Consider the following 19,589-nt stretch of genomic DNA (forward strand, 5'->3'; position numbering starts at 1 on the left):
TATTACTCACAGAAGAACAGGCTCTGAAACCTCTGCGCGATAGAAAAACCTCTCAGGCATTTCGTACTGCAAAACCAGCACGCTCCTTGGGTATGCATCAAGCCAGAATACTCATGAGTGACCAGGAGAGAATCGGCATGTCTGAATACCTGGTTTTAATATCCACAACCCCAATGGGCTAACTATTTGTAGCACCATGGAAAATGCATTAGAAATTACAAAGGTAAAAATTCCAATCAACTTTTCAGGAGGTTCACTAAGTCTACAGTAAAAAACAGTAGTGACAATACTCTCTAAATTACTGACTGATGATTAGCTTTACCCAGCAAGAAAAACTCCGTATTATCTTGATACATCCCATGTACTCACAGCACCAGCTTAAAGAGGACTATCGAACACCAGCAGCATGGTGTTGCTCTCCCTGAAAGTTCAAGTTCATTTCTTATCACTTCCCATGTCAATAATGAAATCAGAACAGTGATAAACACTAACAGGGAATTCAGTAAAACACATTGGCAAATTAAAAAATTATTAATTATACTTTATTCACTTTGTATCCCCCCTGTAGTGTACTTCCTCCTTCCTTCCCAAACACTCCCTTTATCCCCCTTATCTAAAACAGCACTCTTAAAAAATGAAGTCTATGGGTTCAATCCATTTCCCAACAACATTCCAACACAATTCTTTACAGATCTTGAAAGAGCAAATATTAACTTCAAATGGAAAAATAAAATACCCTTGATAGCAATAAATTCCTGTACAAGTGGAATAAGGACACAGAAATAAACCCACACTCCTATTGTAACTTTATTTTCAACAAAGAAGCCAAAATCATACAATGGAAAAAAGAAAGTATCTTATACCCTTCAAATGGCTAAAATAAAAAAAAAAAATAAAAATAAAAAAAAAAAAACTAAAGTGACAACACATTCTGTTTAGGATGTGGAAAAAAGGGAACTTTCCTTCAGAGCTGATGGGAGTGTAAACGTGTACAACTTCCCTGGTAATCAAACTGGTGAATTCAAGAAAATTTGGAATAGTTCTACCTCAATACCCATCTATACCACTCCAGGGAATACATCCAAAAGATGTTCCATTTGTTCTACTATGTTCATAGCGGTTTTATTCATAACAGCCAGAAAGTGAAGAACGGATAAAGAACTTCTAGTACATTTACACAATGGAATACTTCTCAGTTATTAAAAATAAGAAATCATGGAAATTGCAGGCAAACGGATCGAACTAGAAAAGATCATTCTCAGAGAGATAACCAAGACACAGAAAGAAACACATTGCTAATAAGCAGATAATAGACCTACAGTATAGGATACACATACTACAATCCACACACCCAAAGAAGCTAAGTAACAAGAAGAGTCCATGGGAGGTTGCCAGAATGTCACTCAGAATAGAAAACAGAACAGACAGCAGAAGTGGATGAAGAGAGGGAACTTGGCAGAAGTTGGAATAGGGAGGGGGGAAATGTGGGTATCAGATGTGGGGAGAATTGTAGTAGGAGGTGAGAGGGCTGAGAACAAGAAAGGAGACTGTGGTGATTTCTCTTTGGAGTCATTTGATAGGAAAGGTTCCTGAGAGGACATGGGTGTGACTGGGTGTGACTCTAGCTGAGACTTCTAACAGAGGGGCAGGAAAAAAGAGACATGGAAAATAAAGTGACCACCTCCTAGACAGTCAGGACTAGGGGAGAGAAGAAACAACAACTGGACCACAAAACCCATGATCCAAAAATTACCCTGCTTACAAGGAGTTTAGGGATAATGAGGGAACAAAGATTGAGGAAAAGTCCAACCAATAATTGGGGAAACCTGAGACATAGCTTACACTAGAGAGCCTGCCAATGAAACTGTAAATGTTGGTTTGCTGAGCTTGTAGAAGAGCCTAAATGTGTCTGTTATCTCAGAGGCTCCACCCAGCAGCCAATAGAGACAGATGCTGGAACTTGCAACTAAGCATGGGGTGGATCTCTGGGGGTCTTGTGGAAGTACTAGGGGAAAGATCGAAGAACCTGGATGGGATAGAAAGCCACAAGAAGACCAACAGAGACAAGCAACCCAGACCCAACAGGGTTACAGAAAATGAGACATCAACTAAGGAGCATGAATATTATCTTCTAGGTACTACTGAACATTTTTTTTCAGAGTCCACATGCTCTAGAACTCTCTGTGCAAATGGAGGTCAGCAGAAAGGTAGGCTACTGCACTGTAGCCCCTTCTGGACCCCTAGTGATTGCAGGCAAACCCAGTCCCACTGATGCCCATAAACAAAACAGTGTCAAATAGTAATTTTATGTCTATTTCCTGCCATATCTATTACAGCACAAAATGTAAAATCTGCCCATCTAACTACATAACACCATGTACATCTGAGACATCTCTGCAGCTCAGAAATTTCTTTTAACCCTGGAATTCAGTGTCTTAAGTCCCATTGAGGGTGCTATTAGCGGAAAAGATAAAGCATGCTAATCAAATACTGCTGAAGTTTGATCCACATTTTTCCTTGTCACTAGTTTCCAAAATATTTGTAAAATTTATCACAAAAAATTGAATTTATAAAACAATGTTAAAACTTCTAGAAATGACCTTCATTTTTCCAAGCCGTATTTCCATTGCACACAAAAACAGAAAGATAATTACATGACTCAAATAAGTAATTTTTAAAATTTTGCTGTGGCATTACAGCCTTTATCTTTTTTTTTTTTTTCAATGCAGTTTATTCAGAACCTTGAACAATCATCTGACCCTGGGGAAAGCCAGCCCACAGCTTAAATAGCCTCTGGGTAGCCAACCCCAGCGTGCCACGTGGGCAATGCAGATAGGTCCACATACATGGAAGCAAGCCAGATCCTCAGCCTTAGCCAAATATGGAGTTGTTTGTGACAGAGAGCACTCACCATCGGGAAGGCGGAAACCAGCTCCATCTTTAAGGCGTGGCATTATGCAGCTCTCTACAGTTCCCCCTTTTTGTTTTAGATGCATCAGGCAAGAGTAGAGGTCTGATCTCTGATATTAGAAATAAATTCCATGACCATTCAGGCCTTTACAGCCATTGTAGCAGGACAGTCTCCCCAAGCATAGGTGCTAAAATATTATGCTCAAGATGCAAGGCTAAGCACTGCACTCAGGGTCAGCCACTTTCGACCCAGAGAAGAGCATGTCTGATTGCATGTAGGTTGATGCCCCAGGTCCCGCCTCTGAGAAAAAGGTACCGGACGGGTCTGATTCTCTTTGGGTGGATGACACCTAAATGAACATCAGTACAAAGTTCAGCCTTTATCTTAAGAATTTAGCAAGGTCAATTCTCTGGGGACCAATAGACTTGGTTCAATGTGACCTAAGCCAACGAAGTTTTTCTCAGAAATCTTTTTCCAAAATGCTGAAGATGCAGCTGTTCTAGATTTATTATCCATCCCCAGGGAGAAAGTACTGTAAACAAAATTAAATGGTTAAGGAAAAAATTCCTTAAGAGTAGCATGTATCCACCTCTAGTTATTGCTATAAGAGAAGATAGCCTAAACAGATTTTGCATTGCATACATGACTCTTTCTTAAGTCTCTTTTAAGTTTAGGCTCCTGGTAATATAGGAAACAATTTCTGAACTAGAGATTTCAAGTCTAGCCACTGAGACAATGGGAGATTTACACAGCAAAGACATTTCTAGAATGATTTATGTACTACACTCCCTTAATGCAGTAGGTCATTATTCAGTGGCAGGGTATAACTGAGACATCTCAAAGGTTTCAAATTTTAGGAAAAGTAGAACGTAGAAAATGTAAAAGCTAGGGTGCATAGGTTTTGCACAAGGTACGTCTTATCCAAAGTAAGCTTCTTAAGAATAGCATATTGTATACTTCTTGGGGAGAAATGGAAGGAAACAGTAGACATCTATGAACTGATCAGAAATACTCATCCAATGGAATAAAACTATGAGGATTCTAATAAAACAACACTGCACAAGGGGAACACAGGATCTCAAGAACATTATTTACCAAGACCACAGTGACTTTAGAACTGATGAGGGTATCTCCATGTGTTGGAAAGAGCTGGGTTCTCAGAATCTGAAAGAAACCCTCATCAAATGCCCTGACCCTGCAGCTCACCCTATTCCTGGTTTTAGAAAAGGATCACTGCTATATTTTAAATACCACAGAATCTTGATGAAATCTCCCAAAGCCTAGGCCATAGGTTGTACTGGCTTAAGGATATCTGAGGACTGTGAGAAGAGTTAGGTTTTTATCCATACATGAGGCTCTTGGGAAAGCTTTGTTTGAACAGGGCAGCCCTAAACACAACAGTGTTTTCACTATTCAATTGGTTTTCACCAGATGTCTTCCCAATGTGACAGAGCTAAGTTTTTCTCAAGAAGAAAACTGCAAATTTATGACACACCAGTCTTTAATGTTGACTGTGATTCTGTAATGGCAATTAAGCAGCTGGCTGGATATCTCTTCTTTGACACGGAGATGGGTCAATGGTTGGTATGAATCAGGGTTGTCTCCTTGATTATGACTAGAAACAAATTTGTTGACTATCCTCTTAAGCAAACAAGTGTTTCCTAGCATCCTAATCTCTAACAGATCTGCTTGGCATGCTACTTATCTGCTTAGCCCTTAACTAAATTCTACTTGGTGTGATTTCCTGCCACCTAAGCATTGATAAACCCCTTACATAAACAATTCTATGCTTTATAATGAAGTGCTACTCAACACATATGTTATTTTCAACCTCCACAAAATTAACTCCAAATGATTCTTATACCTAAATGTTAAATGACAAGGTCAGATCTTGGAGAAGATAGTAGAAACTAGGCCGCTCAGAGTTAGCATCCTACCAAGAACATTTCTATGTTCAAGCTTCTGATGCAAATACTTTGTGAACAGGAAGCTCCATAATATGTAAGGAGGGGGCCTCTAGAACCCAGCCTTCTCCAAGCAACTTGGACACATTGCTTCCTATATTTTATTAGCAAGGTTAAACTAAGTTCACATTCCCAAACTTACAAAGCCATGTCCCACCTGGCCCCTTGAAACATTTTCCTAATTATCTGTTAACTGGTTAAACTTGCTGTTGTCTTAACTGTGGTGCCTTACATTATAAAAATATATCACCTACAAATTCCTCACATACTATTGAACAGAGGACCCACTTCTTTGTTCCCTGAACTTGAAATCCTGACCGAATATGTATGAGTATAAAATGAGGACCTTGGACTCCAGACTGAATGTCTCAGTAAATAGTTAAAGGCATTGAAGCCAGTTGTTCTGGATCAGAACCATCCTCTAACAGAAACAACCTTGATAAATCCACAATGTTAAATTTTGATTGGATAACCCTGATAACAAGGGTACCTCACCTTGTAGATTTCTTTCTTTAAATATACAGTATAGCTTACCCTCTTGGATGTGTTCAGAGCCAGAACCTGGCTGTCTCCCTGAGCTGAGAAAATAAATCTTTCATTTTTACCTTCTGTTCTCAGCTTCGACCCCAAACCCAATATAGTGAAGATATTCAGATTCCCCCAGCTGTGTTCATGGCTAGGACAAGGAATTGTTCCTGTAGCCACTACTGGCTGCAGCCCCAGGTAGGACCCTAAACAGTAGCTCCCACTGTTCCACCAGCTCCACCAGGTTAGGAGCAGTGGACACACACTCACCATGTTTCAACTTTGGAAATCAGCTGAAATTCCCTCACAGCACACACACTTGTGCTTAGACCACGGCACACCTACCATGCAACCCTGCTCAGCTACAGAGCAAACATGCAGCCTGATGCCTGGAAAAACCCACCTCTTCCTCTAACTAGAGGGATGGACTCAAGGTTAGGATTGGCCAGTGAGTCTTGAGTGACATGAGCATCTCCTTTAGCGTTAGAGTGTACTGAAAGAAAAAGGTTTAGTGATCTCTGGTCCAAGCTCCCATTTCAAGGCCACACCTTTTCCAGATCTACAGTTTCATATTTCAGTATCATTTTGCTCTGTCCTCCCCTAGCCTACCCTCAGTCTTCCAGCACTCAGTAGGCACTTTCCCTCTTTTTCTTGGAATCAAAGTAGATAATGGCATTATTATCCATTATTCAACCTGCAGGGAAATGAAAAATCTGTCCCACTGGTGGAAGAGTGCCAAGAATATTAAGAATTAAAGAAAGATTTTTAGAAAATGCAATGAGATTTTTTTTCCTGTGACTTCACAGAAAAAAAATGGGCTGGGGATGTGGTTCAGCTGGTATAGTGCTTGCCTAGCATGCATGAAGCTGGGGATTCAAGCCCAACACCACATAAAATTTGACATGGTGGCATTGCCTGTAATTTAAGTACTTAGGAAGTACATGTGGGAGCATCAGAAGTTCAAGCATATCCTTGGTTAGTGAGTTTATGACCATCCTCAGCTAAATGAGGTTGTGTCTGAAAAGGAAAAGCAAAACAAAACAAGCTTTTTTTTTTCAGCATTGATGATGAAATCTTTGGTGTCATATATGCTTAGCACACTTCCAACCTCCCCAGATTACCCAAATTTACTTATATCTATTAAAAATAATAATAAAAAAAACTGAGAGGGCAAAAATGAGCTAAATGGCTCAGTGGATAAAACACTTCCTGCTATTCCAAAAATAAATCTAAGTTTAATTCACAGTATCCACTTAGGCTGGCTCAAAGCAGCTGGTCCACCTCCACAGGATTTTGTGACTTCTTCTGGCCTCCTCAGATGACAAAAAGAGGTACGGAACTAAAACAAACAAACAAATAAATAAATAAAGTCTTGAATAACATCATTTGGGAGGCAGAGGGCAGGCAGAATCCTATGAGTTCAACTCTAGCCTGGTGTACAGAGCCATTCCAGGACATCCAGGACTACATAGTGAGACCCTGTCCTGAAAAACCAAAACCAACCAACCAAATAAATAAATATATAAGAAAATTTAATTTTTTGTTCAAGATAATTTCACTGCATTAACTGGCCAAAAGGTGAATCGGCTACCATACCACTAGAGTTACAGGTGGCCATGAGCCATGAGATGTGTGTGCTGGAAAGTGACCTCAGGTCATATGTAAGAGTAACTACCAATCTTAACATCTGACCCATCTGGTCAGGTGCTACTCACCTTTTGAGGTATGGTTCCATGTAACCTAGGATGGCTACAAACTCTCCATGTAGCTGAGAATGACCTTGAACTTCTGTCTTTCTTTCTGCCTTCCCCTCTCCTGTGCTGGGGACTACAGGTGTTTACTACCATATCTCTCTTACAAAAGTGCTGAGGATCAAACCCAGGGCTTCATGCATGTCAGGCAGTCACTCTACCCACTGAGCTACAGCCTCAGGAGGAGGTCCATATCATCTTGATGCTGTTCAACAGAAGCCAGCATACAAACTGGCTGTAGAAGAACATCTTTTTTAAAATGGTCTAAAGGAATAGAGGACTGTAGATGGCAGGAACAGTTCATTGAGTTTTTATCACATGAGATTTTAGTAATAGTTTAGACTTTCTTGACAGCTTCAGAATTTTAATGTGTGCAATGTAGAGGGAGAGAATATGTGTGACCCTAGTAATACACACCAATAATCTCTACACTCTGGAAGCCAAGGTAGGTAAATTCAGAGTTTGATGCCACTCTCAGCTGTACTGTGAGTTAAAGGACAGTCCTCTAGTTAGATATTCAATATTCATTGGGTCAAACTATCCTCCCCAAATTGTACACCCACCAATCTGGTTTGTCTTCATTCATCTTTCACTAATTAATACATGCTGTAAAATAATAAGATTATGATCAGATCCTTTTTCACAATGGTGACACCAGCAGCTAGTTACCTAACCTATTTCTCCCCATGATGTGCACAATAAGTGAGTCTCCTATTCTGGTCTGAAGTCAGAAGCCAAGCTCCAACTGCATTTTTTTCTGCTACTGTAATGGAGGGTTAGCCATATGACTCTAATAGGTAATTTTAAAACTCAGTGGTGGTACTGCCTTGTAACTGAAATTTTATTTACCTTAATCAATGTAACAACAAGATCACTGCACTGAGGAGCAACAGATTGGGAACAAGGTCAACTGAATCAAAATAGAAGAGGCTGACTCAGAAACATTTTTCTAGAAGCTTTGAGCTGCAGATGTTGTAGAATTAACATCCTTCACAGGAAAAAAAATCACTTCGTACACCTACGAGTTTAATATAGAAAACCTCTTCAAAGACAGAATGCATTCAACTATGTATACTGCTCAATGAGGAACTGATTATAACAGATTTTGCATTCCACATATGCTGTCACCCTTAAATCTCTTTCAGGTGAAAATTCCAAGTTAAACTTTGAGTAATTCCAATAGGGACAGAAGACTGAAAGTCTAGTCCTGAAAACAGACAAAATTCTACTGAGCAAATCTGTCTTCTAGAGTGCAATATATAATCTAGAAGATAGATTTAAAGTATTTATAATTGTCAAAATTCTCACACATAAAAAGAGAAAGAACACTCATGCAGAAAACATCACAGAAAAGTTTACTATGAACACTGTGTTTGTAGATCTTTGATGAAAGCTATACTGAGCTATTCTAACTTCAGAATATAATGGCTTTTGCCTCTCAGGAGGCTGGCTCACAATACCACAACCACTTATATGCAGGACCAAAATGAGTTCATTTCAACTAGCCCTAGCTGCAGTCTCTCTCAGGGCTATTGACATCACTACAACAAATTTCATTTTATTAAGCTTTATTTTAATTTATATGGATGTTTTGGATGTGTTTTTGCACAGTACCTACAGATGCCAGAAGGGTCCATCAGATTCCTTGGAAATGAAGCTACAGAAGGTCAGCTACTAGGTGGTTTCTAAAATGCAACCTGTGTCCTCTGTAACAACATCTAGTGCTCTTAACTGCTATGCCACTTTTTCTTTAAAATTTATTATTTTGCAAATTAATTAAAATATATTAATATTAATATTAATATCAATTTCAAGAGATATTAATATTAATATTAATTTCCCCTTGCCATGTCCTTACTTCATCCCTTCCCAAATTCTTCCATTCCAAAATTTCTCTTTAAGTATGTGAGCAAGTATGTGCAAATATATGAATTAAACATGAGTCCATTTCTGTTGGTTCTGTGTATATAGATTCAGGGCTGAAGACATTCCACTGGATATGTAATGAGGGAGCTCATCCCCACCTGAGGCTAATTTCCCCACTTGCAGGAGGGTTCCATTTAACAGGAGTCTGACCCTGAAGTGACCTAAGCTGTCTTGGACAAGAAACATTAGAAAACACCAAGTGTTAAATAACTTAGCAATCAATTGCTGCTGCCATGGCTCTGAATTTCTGGAGCTGCAGGGAAGAATATGGATAGTGATCTGGGCCAATCAACACCTCTCTTTGTTCTGAGGGCTTCCCACCGTAACACTGACCATTCTCTCCTTGGGTGATTTTGAAACCTTGAAATTCCTGCCTCCTCTTTGTAAGCACCATGATTACAGGCTTCTGTTGCCATACCTGGCTGAAGTGGCTTCAGCTCATTTAGTAATGTTATAGAATGACTATTTGAGTAAGATGAGCAGTTACACATAAACTGTATTACAAAACTGTTTATCTCTGTGAGCCTGACTTTCACTCTATAAAGTAAAGATAGAAATCTGCCCCAGTCTTTAGATGAGTTATAACAGACTGGATGATAAAGGAAAACAACATTCCTCATAGATAAGGTAATATATATATATATATATATATGATATATATATATATATATATTTGATCTGGAAGAACTCAGAGCTATATGACACTGATTGCATTAATAGATTTTTTTTTGTAGAGTGAGTCACATTACATTAGTAAACTAAACCAGGACGAACAGAAGAAATTCCACATTCTTAACACTTATTGGGATTTTCCACAGTGTAAGACTGCAGATGTATTCCCAATGAGGTTGGAAAAGTAATTAATTATCTTACTTTAATGTTTTAGTTTAATGTATCAGTGATTAGTTTAATGTATTAGTTTAATGTGTTAGTGATCTATTAGAATAGATTTTGGGAATGTGATACAAGTTTACAATTAACTTATTAACAATCATTTAACTAAAAATGAAATATAGATTCACAGTGTTATCACTACAATTTTTCATTATAAAGATGTATTGGATATTTTAGAATGTACTGACCTATGATGTTGTATATCTGAACTTCACTTGGAAAGAGTATGCTTTGCCAGATTTGCTCTAAAAAAGCTCAGCAAGCATGTGATTTTGGTGACCTACAAATTCATTAGGTTGAACAGTGATTATTTTACAATTTAACCATTGTTATCTAATTAATAATTAATAACAATGTAATTGTAACCTTCTATCACAACTAGAAAGTGCACTCAAAGTAGTGACTACTACATAGCTTCTGCTTATTCTCTGAGACAGTATTATGTTGCTTCTTTTGGTATCCCTAGACTCACATGGCTTGTAAGTATTTTGACAAATTATATCCCTATTTAAAAAAAAAAAAGGGAAAGATTACCACATTAATATAGTTTGACATTTTGTTCCTTGTGGACATGTGGTATAAGGATTAAGGTTTCTCTACAACAACATTCTTGACTCTCATAAACTTCCCTTCTCTAAACAAGTATATGAATGAGTAACACCAGCTTTACTAAGGATTATTTGCTTATTAGAATATTATTCAACATATATGTTGGTATAATGGTCTTTAGGAAGGTATACAATTTATCCTTGTTCTTTCAAAGGCTGATTTCTCTACCCCACTATCTGGTTTCAATCCAGACATTGTATTGTGATGCTTATTCCAAGTATCACCTGTCTCAAGTTTGTGTAAACATGCCACCACTTTTTCTCTATATTGTCAATTAAACAACCAGTCCCAATGCTGTGCAATGGAGAGGATAAGGTGGGACATCCTGGTTAGGAAAGGAGAGAAGGAAGTGAGGAGGAGAGATCAGCAGGAGAGAACTCTAACCATGATTAGAGATGAGCCGGACCCTAAAATATGACTGAAAGCAATAATGGGTGAAATCTGAATGGTTGGAAACAATGTGGGCTTGGAGGTTTAAGATGAAATAACTATTGCCCAGCATTGTGCAATGGGTTAATTAAAGAAATTCCAGACTCTGTATGGTAATTTGGGTATATAGTTGGTTTAGAATTAACCACTGCAGCCAAAATGGAGTTGGTAGCCAAAAAGAGTGTGTATTGCTATTTGGTGCTGAGTTTGAGTAGTTGCTCCTGGTAACTGGAATTTCACCTCTTGGCCTTGGCAAACATGGGCATTATCTAAAGCTCAGTTTCTCACAGACTGACCTGGGCATTCTTTAAAGCTGGGTGTTCTGTCCCTGAGAACTAGATATAAATTCACTGCAACCATGGAAACCAGATAAGTAAAGTTTTTCTAACCTTAACTAAATCCTCAGCTGCTTTGATAAGTGAAACTGTTACTGTGAGATAATTGGTTGTGACATTTTGATTTATAAGCACTGTTTAAAGGCTCAATAAACAGCACCTTGATTAGAGTCTTGACTTGGTGTCTTCCTTGTGTCACCCTGCTCTTTTTCTCCCAGCCCTCACTTAGGCAGATACAACTGTCGCTGCGGGCAGCGAAAAACCACTGCTTAACTAAAGGTAAATAATAGTAATCATTAAGAAACACAACAAATGGCACCCAACTAATCTAAGTATTGACACCCTTTAGCTCATACTTCAACATAATTTGGTGGGAGGAATAAGCTCCCAGTGATACAACCCAAATTTGAAACCTAGAATCTCCCTGGTCAATTCCTGTCCCTTTAAGAGAGACTCTTAAACAGGCCCAGGAGCAAAAGACAGCCTACTGTGAGCAGATCTGGGACTGAACATAACAAAACTGACAACTGCTACAGTCTAACAGGAGGGGGACACAAGCATAGCTTCCTTATACTGTGGCTGGCTCAGAGCAACAGCAGCAGTAACGGCTAGAAGGAAAGGAACTGGAGGCAGACAGACCTCTAGACAGAGCTTGGCATAGAAGTACATCTAAAACAAGAACAAAAAATGCCATGGCAGAGAAGGTTTTAATCCCTTTGGCTTTGTTTTGGTTGTCATAGTCATGGATCTGGTTTAAGGGTGATGGGTCTTCTCCATGCCTTCTAAGAGAAAGTTCAAGGAGAAAATGGGAGAAAACACAAAGATTGGAATACTAAGTTACAGATAATAGAAAGGGCATTCCCCCTTATAAAAATTAGATTAATAATGACTAAAATCCAAAGCTCTCTGGCTGCAAGATACTTGTCAGCTCTTTCTGGTAAAGGTCCACCATTTAAATATAACAACAACTAAATCCAAAAAAATAACCAACTTGCTTGTTACAGTCTAATTCACACAAGTGACCCAAAATATAATATTTTCTTGTCTCTTTGCTTGATTTTCATTTAAAGGCTTTGTTTTACAATGATATGGATTTGAGAATATTTAAACAAGTTGGTGAAGGCACATTCCTTTAATCCCAACACAAAGTAAAAAGAATCAGGCAAATCACTGAGTTCCTGATCAGTCTAATTTACATAATAAAAGGGTGGCATCTCCTGCTGTATAGCCACTCGCAGAGATAGTCTAAGATTCAAAATGACAACATTTTCCTTCAGGTTACCATGAAAGTTCTTTTTTCTTAATAATAAATTCTATGTCTTTACTGTTCTAAAAATTGGATACATACCAATTTTAGGTTTATGTAGAGAGAAATGATGTCACATTGATCTAAAAAGGCCAGCAAATCTCAAATACTGGTAAACCTGCTCCAGATGGCCTCTTCTCCTGGAGGCATCAAGTGCTGCCAGGCACTGCAGGGGAAGCCAAGCTTAGGGCATGACATGGTGTCACCTCACCTCCACAACCATGCTAGAAGCATGGACAAGGCATTCCCAGCTCTGGACGCTGGAACTCAGTCCTCATCCCACCCACGTTTGCACTTTCCCTCCACATCCCTCTCAGGGCTTCTAGGACCTCATGTCTCCTCTTCACAATTCCCCACACAGGATCAGGATCCCTAGACATCTTTCACAGGACCCCTCCCTCTCTCAGAACCTGTCCTTGGCTTCCCATACACAAATCTATGGAACTGCACTTCACCATGTGTGCCCCCCTTCAATCCACCAGCAGTGTCCCAGAAACCCTTCCATCTATACTTCCATTCCCTTTATTTATGTCCTCCTAAACACCTCACTTGTGTTTGTCTTATGTGTCTGGCCTGTACCCAACATCAGAACCCTGTACCCTTTCCTTCTGATTCCTCAAGATTCCATGCCTTGCCTCTTAAATGAGAAGTTTCCCAACTGAATCCATAGACATCAGCTCAGCCTGATGCTCAGCTCAGCATTCCTCCTTGTCAGGAGCACCACCATAAAAATCACTTCTTGTCTTCTGAGAGGACTATACACTCTTGATGATTTTGACCCATCTAGACCCCAGCTTTCTGAAGAAATGAACATGCATGACTTCCCAGAAAATAATGCTGAATCCCACTCCCCATAGGCGTACCATGGTGTGTTGGTCTGAGAATTGTTGATCATCATAAAATTGGTTACCTCACTACAAACAGCTAATGTCAACTACTGTCAATGCAAAAAAGCTGTCCATTTCTTTCTCTTCCATCACTTTCTGTGCTGTGACTATACTAGTTTAAAATCTGGTCATAGAGGCCAATTCTTGCACAAGTCCTTCTTCATTTGTAAGCCCAATAAGAGACAGAGAGACTGGAGGACACTCATTCACTACTCTGTTTTTCTTTTTCACTGATCAGTCAAGGTCCAGCCTGTAAGAAGTTTTAGAACTCTTTTCGCAGCACAGGGCAGCAGGGGTAGGATTGGGTTTTCAAAGAAATTCTCCATGTCATGGAATGAAGCAAGCTTGGGATATAGGCAACATTTCTCTATACAGAAATAAATAATCAACAGCACTTGAGAAAAATGGAAAGACATTCCCAATGATACAGAATCACTGAGGATAACAAGAGATAAGGGCAGTGATGCATTTAGAGACAATCAAATATCATAGAAATCAATAACTGACTTTTTAAAAAGATAAATATAATTAAAAAAGCAATAGACCATAGGTATAGTGACTTGGAAAAAGCTCAGGCAAATCCCTGGCAGAGGTAATGGCATTCATAAGATACTGTGTGACCTTCCCTCAAGTGTGACATTGCTTAGTTCTGTAACCTGACACACACAGCTACAGTGAACGGCCTTTGTCTCAACCCTGAGGACTGGCATAAATGTGTAAGTAGATTAGACATATCTGCAAAAGACAGTCCTCCAGTTGGATATTCAATATACGTTGGATCGAGCTATTCTCCCCAAATTGTACACCCACCAATCTGGTTTGTCTTCATTTATCTTACATTAATTCATACATGCGGTGAAATAACAAAATCATGATCAGAACCTTTTTTAAAATGGTGACATCAGCAGTTGTTGGCCTAATCTATTTCTGCCTGTGATGTGCATAATAAGCCAGTCCTCCTATTCTCAGCTGAAATCAGAAGCTGAGCTCCACATGCATATTTTTTCCTGCGACTGCAATGGAGAGTTGACTATATGACCTCAATAAGTAATTTTCAAACTCAGTGGTGGTACTGTCCTTTAACTGAAAGTTTTATTTACCTTAATCAAGATGACAAGGTCATTGTCCTGAGGAGTAACAGGCTGGGATCAAGGTCATCTGAGTCAATGTAGAAGAACTTGACTCAGAAACATTTTTCTAGAAGCCTTGAGCTGCAGACGTTCTAGAATTTACATCTTTCACAGGGAAAAATCACTCCCTACACCTAAGAGTTTAATGAAGAAAAACCTCTTCAAAGATAGAATGCATTCAGCTCTGTATACTGCTTAAAGAGGAACTGACCACAACAGATTTTACATTCCATGTATGTTGTCACCCTTAAATCTCTTTTAGGTTCAGGTTCCAGATCAAACTTTGAGAAATTCCAATAGGGAAAGAAGACTGAAAGTTTAGTCCCATAAGCACACAGACTTTTAGAAAGCAAATCTATCTTCTAGACAATAATGTATAAATTGAAAGGATTTATAATTGTCAAAGTTCTCACACATGCAAAGGAGAGAGAACACTAATGTAGAAAACATCACAGAAAAGTTAATTATAAACACTGTGTTTGCAGTTCTTAGATGAAAGCTATACTGAGCTATTCTAACTTCAGAATACAGTGGCTTTTGCCCCTGAGGAAGCTGGCTCAGAACAAAGCCACAACCACTTATATGCAGGACCAAAAAGATTCATTTCAACTAGCCCTAACTACAGTTTCTCTCAGCAGAGTTCCATTTATTAATGACTAACAGGAATCTGACCCTAAGCTGCCTTGGAAACAGAACATTGGAAAACACAAAGTAGTAAATACCTTAGCAAACAATTGCTGGTTCCATGGCTCTGAATTTCTGGAGGTACAGGGAAGACTATATGTACTGGCCTGGGTCTATTTCTCTCCAGTATATGTTCTTTCAATATGTTTTACCTGCAAAAACAATTGGTACATATGTAAGGTCTTCCATATTTAATAAAGTGATAAATGTTCTTATCTGTATGAGTTAATTTTATAATATGTCTAATTGTAAAGAAAAATCAAATCTTATAGTTTTATCACTTTGTTTACATTCGTCGTTTTCCCCTTCATTATGGAATGTTTTGTTTCTTTGAAGATACCTGTGATGGTGAGAACATTAATTACATGGCTCACATTATAGTGTACTTTACTATGAGGATTTTACATATCTTTATCTGGAAGAACTCAGTGCTATATGATATTGCACTAAAAGATTTTTCTATAGAGTGAGTCATATTACATTAGTAAAGTGAACCAGGACTAACAGAAGAAATTCCACATTCATAGTGATTCCAGGGATTTTCCACAATGTAAGATGGTAGACGTATTCCCAATGAAGTTGGAAAGGTAGTTAATTATGTTAGTTTAACGTATTAGTAATCCCCCAGTTAGAACAGATTTTGTGAATGTGATACACATTTACAATTAACTTATTAACAATTAATTTATTCAACTAAAATGAAATATAGATTCACAGTGTTCTTATTATCCAATTTTTATTGTATAGATGTATTGGATATTTTAGAATGTACTGACCTATGATGTTGCAAATGTGAACTTCACTTGGAAAGAGTACACTTTGCCAGATTTGCACTAAGAAAAGTCTCTACAAGCAGGTCATGTTGGTGACCTACAAGAACCCTATGCCTACAGGTTGAACAGTGATTTTTTTTTACTATTTAATAGTAATTAACCATTATCAACTAATTAATAATTAATAATAAAGTAACTGTAATCTTGTATCACAGTCAGAAATTGTACTCAAAGTGGGGACTACTACATATTTTTCAACTTTATTCAAAGAGAGAAATATGTTGCTTCATTCAGTATCCTTATGCCCACGTGGGTTGCAATTATTCTGACAAATGATATACCTATCAAAAGAAAAATAATAAGTGAAAGATTACCACATTCACATAGTTTGACATTCTGTTACTCATGGACATGTGCTTTAGGGATTAAGGTTTCTCCACAACAACATTCTTCACTCTTACAAACTGCCCCTCTTACTAGCAAGTACATGAATGAGTATCACCAGCTTTACTGTGGACTATTTGCTTATTAGAAGATTACTGGACATATACTTATCCCCTATTTAATGTGTATTCATTTTGCAATGTCTGAGTGGCATGAAATAATAGATTTGGAGTTCTATAGCATAGCTCTGATGTACCTATGATTCTAATGGTTGATATCTGTTAATCCATTGTTCCCTTGTCTGCTTTCTTAAAGGAATGCCTTGCAAACACAATTCATATACCTGACATTGAGGTATTTGGACTTGTGAGAATTTAATAATCATCAATACACTTAAAGTAGTGCCTTTTTACACTGTTGCTTTTCTTTAAAACTTCTGGGACACACTAACATTTCTTCAGAGGCACTGTGAAAATACATATTTGCATACGTTTGCACATGAAGATTACCTTCCAAGTCCTCCAGAACTTTGACAAGGTTCTTCAATAGTATGGTGTTCCCAATTGTAACCTAAAATGTGTAACAGAAAATGTATGATCTATTATAAGAAATCCCACAAATATAAAGTTACTATCCTCTGTGAACTGTAGAATGATGCCTGAGTTAATCAGCTTATTCTTCCTTCATTACAATTAAAATTACAGAAGAACCTCAAAAAACAACAACAACAGTTGCCCCATTGTTTTAGAAAGTGAAGTAAATTAGCAGTCTTACCTATAGCAAACAGGTTCCAGTATGTCTCCAGCATCACATCTTTGTAGAGACTCTTCTGGGAAGGATCCAGCAAAGCCCACTCTTCCCGAGTGAAGTTCACATGCACATCATCATAGGTCAATGCGTCCTAAAATATTCCATACATGTGTACAAAAGAAACCATGATAGTGGCATCACTGTAACTGTATATATCATGGAAAATATATTCACAAAAGTCTCATGCTTCCTCAAGTTATTTCCTGACACAGAGGTACTAATGAAATTACTAAGTCATTTTAGAATGAAAATTAATAATAAGGTTCACCTCTTTATTTTCTTCAGCTTTTGCATAGGATATGGCTGGCAAAAGAAATGCCAATTCACAGACAGAAAAAGAGAGAGGCAACCAACAGAAGAAAAGTACTGAACACACATCCAAAAATTTGTATGAACAATTACTAACTACAAACATTGGTTCGCAAGCTGTGAGTGTTGTCTCATGCATTTAATCCTATCACTTTGAAAGCAAAAACAGTTGTATCTCACTGAACTGGATTCCAGCCTGATTTATGGTTATTTTTCCTAGGACAGGCATACATACATATTAAGGCCCTAAATCCACTACAATAATCACTCTAATAAACAAAAAAGAATGTAAGAACTCCAGGGATTTTCCTGAATTCCCTACAAAGAAGTATAAATCCACCTGAGCTCTGTATTGACCTTCTAAAAACCTGAAGGGTCCCAGTTTAAAGGATAATGTTAATAAGATCTTACTAGAAGGATATGCATGTTTAAAAAGTTATAAATGGACAAATGAAATATTAGCAATCCAGGTGCTGATCATATATACGCAATATAAGGCAGAACAAATGGGTCAGCAGTGAAGAGCTCCTGATGGTCTAGAAAATAATTGAACACAATTGCCAGTATTTACATGGGGCTCACAACTATCCATTACTTCAGAAGCTCTGAGGTCATCTCATGAATAACCTGAGGACTACTTCTAACTACCTTGAGGCACACAAGAGGTGGCATATTCATGCATACAGGTAAAATACTCATATTCATTCATTTAAAAACTTCAAAACAGATAGGTAGTAAGAATGTCATGCACCTGGAATGCAATATCTCTGAACATATCAGATGTGGTAAATATATATCATCCTGTAAAACAGAATATACTCTGCCAAATTTAAAAATTCAGAGGGCTAACATCAAGAATATATGAAGAACATAAGCAGTTAAACACCAAAAAACCAAGTAATCCAATTAAAAAATGGCGTACAGAGCTAAACAGAGAATTCTCAATACAAGAACACGGAATGGCAGAGAAACACATAAGAAATGCTCAACATCCTTAGTCATCAGAGAAATGCAAACCAAAACGGTACTGAAATTTCACCTTACACTCAATAGAATTGCTAAGATCAAAAACTCAAGTGACAACACACACTGGATGTGCAGAAAAGGGAACCTGCCTCCATTGCTGGTGGGAATGTAAGCTATGGGATGTTTTAAAGCAGTCCTTAGCTAAAGTCAACATGGTGTATGACTTACTGTCTCCTGTACACTGGTAAATCCTTTACATCAACAATGCTACCTGTTTACAACACAGCTTTCTAATGAAGTGCTATGAACACATATGTATTTTAACATCCACAAGATTAAGTCCAAATGAATCTTACACCTACATGTCAAATGCCAAGCACAAAAAATTGAGAAGATACTAAGGAAACTAGGCCTCTCCGAGTTTGTGTACTGCCATGGACATTTCTATGTTGAAGTCCCTGCTGCAATTGCAGTGAACATGCACCCCCATAGTGTGTAAGGAGGCAGCCTCCAAAGCCCATCATTCTCCCCCATTTTTCTATCAAGGATAAACTAACTTCACATTCCCAACCTTATAGAGCCATCTCACAACCAGCCCCTTGTAACATTTTTCTAATTATCTGTTAACTCATTAAACTTGCTGGTACATTAACCTAGGAGGATAAATTGTAACACTATATCACCTATAAAGAGCTCACTTACTATGGACAGAGGACCATCTTCTTTTTTCCCTGATCAACTTGAGCTCTAGACCAAATGTCTAGGGGAATAAATTAAGAACATTAGATTCTAGACCGAATGCCTTGGAAAACAGTTAAAGGCCTTGAGCCCAGATGTTCTGGATCAGTGCAGCCTCCCACAGAAACTTGCTTAACCCATTATGTTAAAATTTAATTGGAAAAATAAAAATAAAAAAATAAAATTTAATTGGATGACCCCAACACTCACCAAGGAACTCTCAACTTGTGGATTTAATCCTTCAAATATACAATAAAG

The 19,589-nt window shown here is 38.0% G+C and overlaps 1 pseudogene; it reads right to left on the minus strand.

The window, feature by feature from the left end:
• Positions 1 to 18,305, minus strand: part of LOC132650916 (zinc finger protein 431-like) — a 116,637-nt pseudogene extending 98,332 nt beyond the window's left edge.
• Between the last annotated feature and the right edge of the window lie 1,284 nt (positions 18,306 to 19,589).

The sequence above is a fragment of the Meriones unguiculatus genome (genome assembly GCF_030254825.1).
Source record: "Meriones unguiculatus strain TT.TT164.6M chromosome 13 unlocalized genomic scaffold, Bangor_MerUng_6.1 Chr13_unordered_Scaffold_34, whole genome shotgun sequence".
NCBI classification, from domain to species: domain Eukaryota; kingdom Metazoa; phylum Chordata; class Mammalia; order Rodentia; family Muridae; genus Meriones; species Meriones unguiculatus.